This window comes from Rattus norvegicus, chromosome 5 (assembly GCF_036323735.1).
Source record: "Rattus norvegicus strain BN/NHsdMcwi chromosome 5, GRCr8, whole genome shotgun sequence".
Taxonomy (NCBI): domain Eukaryota; kingdom Metazoa; phylum Chordata; class Mammalia; order Rodentia; family Muridae; genus Rattus; species Rattus norvegicus.
Genome location: NC_086023.1, coordinates 23,877,168 through 23,882,134, shown reverse-complemented (window position 1 = coordinate 23,882,134; position 4,967 = coordinate 23,877,168). Strand labels below are relative to the sequence as shown.

The 4,967-nt window shown below is 43.3% G+C and overlaps 1 pseudogene; it reads left to right on the top strand.

The window, feature by feature from the left end:
• The first annotated feature begins 3,513 nt into the window (after nt 1–3,513).
• On the top strand, nt 3,514–4,551 carry Ap4s1-ps1 (adaptor related protein complex 4 subunit sigma 1, pseudogene 1; annotated as a pseudogene).
• Nucleotides 4,552–4,967: the final 416 nt, after the last annotated feature.

Sequence of the window (4,967 nt, the reverse complement as noted above, 5' to 3'; positions counted from 1 at the left end):
CATGTATGAATCAGAAAATTTGCTCTTAAGGACTTACCCAAGGGAAGTGAGAACACCTAAAATTCTGAGAGAGACAGGCATTGCAGAGAGAGGGGGAGTGAGATACAAATAAATAAAAATAAGATAAGTCTTGAAACAGCTCTTTCCTCTCCCTTTCCTTTCCTACTTTTAAACATAAATATCTGGGTGAGGGAGTCCTGGAAGAACAGACAGCATCAGACCCACGAAAGGTGCTCCAGATTGAGACACAAGCCAAAACCACATCGGTAGCCAAGAGTCAGCTATGAACACACCCGGACCCTGGGCTGATCTTCTGACTAAGCAAGTCTATGGTTAGGTTGTATCATGGCTTCCTGTGGACTGAGGCCAAGTGTATAAATTTAGACAAATCAACAGAAAGTATAATGACAGAAAATCATAAATTCTTAGCCCAGGAATATGAGATGGAGGCTGAGGTTGGAATATAAGATGTCAGGTAGGGAAGGAGTGAAGCAAAGAGTCTGGAAAGATAGTGGGCACAGGGCTGGAGAGACGGCTCAGCGGTTAAGCGCACTGACTGCTCTTCCCGAGGTCCTGAGTTCAAATCCCAGCAACCACATGGTGGCTCACAACCATCTGTAATGAGATCCGATGCCCCCTTCTGGTGTGTCTGAAGACAGTTACAGTGTACTTATATATAATAAATAAATACATAAACTTTAAAAAAGATGGTGGGTACAATAATATGGTGATGCTAACAAATTTGTATCTGATGCTAGAGGGGAGAAGAGATGGTCAAGGTTATGTAACCTGCCTAGAATAGCTCAGCAAATTAATGCAGAGTCAGCCCTGACTCCCAAATCTCCTTTACTGCCCATTTTGTATCTCTTTCACCTAGCCACTTGTCTAGGTAGGAAAAGGCTCCAAGGGCAGTTTCAGATGGTATTTGGTGATTTGAACTTGAGTAGCTGGCGTTTACTCTATAGAATTGTTGTACATTAAAAACACATTTACAAAAACATATGGCAAAGTACCTGTAGTTCTAGAAATAGTTTTTAACTTTGAACATCTTGTACCATGCTCCTCCATAGTGACCTCTTCTTGTTTGGTCCTGAATACTTAGTCTCCATTATGTTAGTGAGCCATCTGATTCAACCAGTGGCCTTTTGCAGGAAATTAAGTCATCAGACGTTGTAAGAAAGGGGTCTGTGTCTGGCAAAGAAAGATGCAAAATAGGAATCATGGGAATAGGTGACATCCACGTTTCTGCCCCTTGATGCAACTCAGTCTCTGCTGGAGAAAAGAATAGCACATAGAGTCAATGTCCATAGGTGTGAAAGCAAGAGTTCTACTTTTATTTCCCATGCTCCTTGTAATCAAGATATGATTTCAGAGATGGCTGAAAGAGAAGAACGGCAGAAAGAGAAAAGTATACGATCTCAAGAAGGTGGGACCAGCTTTATTGGCACACAGGGCAAGGAGCCATACTCTCACACCACGAGTGGTTGAAACTGCCTTTGGAAGAAGATGGCTGTGACGTATAGCTTAAATTTCCTGCTGAAGCTCCTCCCTTCCAAAGTTGCCTTGTCTGTCTGCAAGGGATGCTGGGAATGTAGTCTTGTAGCAAGAAACTACCTTTCTACACTCTAAGGGGACATGGAAATATTGGGGGCGGGTGTTATAGATCTTTTCTTAGCTGTTTCCGCTGTGCATCATTGTTGGATGGGGTAGGTCTGGGTCCATTAAAAGGGGATCCCCTGGTCATTTAGCAGGAGGAGAATTTTAACTTGATTGGCTGCAATGGATTGCAATTGTTGTCTTGCATTCTTGCAGAAACGTTTGAAATATCATCTTCAGAGGACTGCAAACAGATGTATGGTTACAGAGTAAGACTGAGAAATTGCCTTGGAAGGTGAAGGGGGAGAGGGCATAAACGTGGGAAAGACAGAGTAAGCTGATGAGAGGAAGTGGGTATAGAGTTAAGTGGTGGTTGGACTAGGTATGAATGTCATGGACTCTGTGTTTAAATGTTTGGCCCATATTGAGTGTCACTGTTAGGAGATATGGCCTTGTTGGAGTAAGTGTGGCCTTGGAGAAAGTGTATCACTGTGGGGGTGACCTTTGAGGTCTCCTTTGCTCAAACTATGCCTAGTGTGGCATGCAGTCTCTTTCCTGCTTGCCTGTGTATCAAGATGTAGAACTATCAAATCCTTCAGCACTGTGTCTGCCTGATTGCTGCAATGATGATAATGAACTAAACCCCTGAGACTGTGACCTAGTCCCAGTTAAATGTTTTACTTTATAAGAGTTGCTGTAATCATGGTGTCTCTTCCCAGCAATGAAACCCTAAGACAAGTTGATTCAGAATGACAGTGACTAGTCCCACTGCCAGGAAAGCTGCACCAGAATAAGCTAGCAGAAAGAGCAGAATGCCACAAGGCATTGAAGGAGGGCAGCAGGAGAAAAGAGAGGACTAATACAAAGAATTTTATCTAACCTGGGATGAACGAGATGAAGAGTTTCTGAAAGGTCCTTTTGAAGGTGGATCTGAGACAAATGGAGCTGTGGTAGGATGAGAACCATTCAGCAAACTTACCTGGAACATTTTGCTTGGGCACAGGAGGAAGTAAAACATTTAAAAGATGGTAAAAAAAAGATATATTAGTATGAGGATTATAAGGAGGAAAGAAGGGATCAAGGGGAGGAGCCAGAGTGGGAGGAAAACCAAAATCTTGTACAGTGGAGGAGGCTTGTGGTTGAATTTCTTTTGGGTCTCTGTCTAGGTCCCCATGTGAAACCAGTTAGGATTTGTCAGTGTGAAAACAGATCCAGCCCTAGCAGGAGTCAGATCTAGTCTTGGAGTAGGGTAGCAGCCCTAAGTCCAGTTGTTCCCAAAGGATGCTAAACTGATCTAAGATTTCTTGTAAGTTGTTTTGAGAGCTGGTGAGACAGAATGGTTAACTAATGCCCAAAAAGTTTTGGTCAAGTTCTTTTAGTTCTGAATCTTGAACATAATGGTCTGACTAGCAAAGAATCATCTGTTGGATGGCCCATGGTCTATTAATTTCCTTCTCAGAGGTCACCCAGACTGCTCTCAGGGGTCTGGGGCAGCAATCTGTGTAACTGCTTCAAGCTTCAAGGTGACAAGATGTTGACAAGGGCAGGAAGCAGCAGTCAGAGTGGCTTGAAAGATCCATTCAAGGAGCTATGATAAAATTTAACAGTTGGCAACGATCCAGAATGTAAGTGAGGAGATAATAACTGTACAACCTTTTGGGGAGCATTAAGAGACAAAGTTAATGAGAAAAAAGTTACATCAAAAAAAAAAAAAAAACAGCCAAAATGGCTGCCCCAAGGATGCCCGCAGTGCACAGCCTTTGAGGAGGGAACAGGCAGCTGTGGAAGAGGTAGAGGGGGTGCGAGGAGTTCCCTCACCACTCCCCAGCCAGAGCCATTAAGGTTCTGGGTACAGTCAACCCTTGCCATAACTTTTAAATGATATTTGGAAAAGAACTGGCCAAAGGTGAAAAAAAAATGATAAAGTTTTTCCTTGTAGTGAGCAAACAAGGGCAGACCCAACTGTCTAAGTACTATGAGCATGTAGACATTAATAAACATGCGCTTCTGGAAACCAAGGTCAGCAAGAGCTGCCTGTCTCAATCCAGTGAACAATGCTCTTGCATTGAATACATGGATTTTAAGCTGATCTACGCAGCAATTCACAGCTCTCTTTGTTGTGGTTGGAGTTAATGACACTGAGAATGAGATGGCTATCTATGAATTCACCACAATTTTGTGGAAGTTTTAGATGAGTACCTCAGCAGAGTGAACTTGAGATAATGTTTAATTTGATTGAAGTCCACATCATTTTGGATGAGATGGTGTTAAATGGCTTCGTTGTGGAAACGAACAGAGCAAAAATTCTTGCCCCTCAAGATTAAAACAGAGACTGAAGGAACACCCATTCAGAGCCTGCCCCACATGTGGCCCATACATATACAGCCACCCAATTAGACAAGATGGATGAAGCAAAGAAGTTCAGACTGACAGGAGCTGGATGTAGATCACTCCTGAGAGACACAGCCAGAATACAGCAAATACAGAGGCGAATGCCAGCAGCAAACCACTGAACTGAGAATAGGTCCCCCGTTGAAGGAATCAGAGAAAGAACTGGAAGAGCTTGAAGGGTCTCGAGACCCCATATGTACAACAATGCCAAGCAACCAGAGCTTCCAGGGACTAAGTCACTACCTAAAGACTATACATGGACTGACCCTGGACTCTGACCTCATAGGTAGCAATGAATATCCTAGTAAGAGCACCAGTGGAAGGGGAAGCCCTGGGTCCTGCTAAGACTGAACCCCCAGTGAACTAGACTGTGGGGGGGAGGGCGGCAATGGGGGGGAGGGTTGGGAGGGGAACACCCATAAGGAAGGGGAGGGGGGAGGGGGATGTTTGCCCGGATACCGGGAAAGGGAATAACACTCGAAATGTATATAAGAAATACTCAAGTTAATAAAAAAAAAATTCTTGCTTCTCTACTGATTTCTTGACAAGATGTCAGAAAGCTGAGGAAGACTAATGAGGTTTGAACGATGTGAAGGCCAAGGAAGACATCAGAAATAACGGCCCTCTGAAAACTACCTATCTTGCACAGTTCCCAAAGAGAAAACAATTCTTCTGCACAAACAAACTTTTTCTTTTAACAGAGAGCCACACTTTTACCTGCTATCTGTAGGCTGCTTTTCCCTCTGCAGGAAGAGCAGGGTTACAGCGTGGCAGTTGTCCATCAGCCAATAAACTTTACTCTAAGGTTAAATATAAAGGTAAGGTAAGGATAAATGCAATTGTATGCCTGGGTGGACCATGTACCAGAGTTATGTAGAAGGTAACTGTAATTAGCTATTTATTTACATCAGACTCCTCCATGAGGACCAAGTAAGTGGGAGTTTTGTAAAAGAAATCAGTTAAATTCATCACCCGAATTG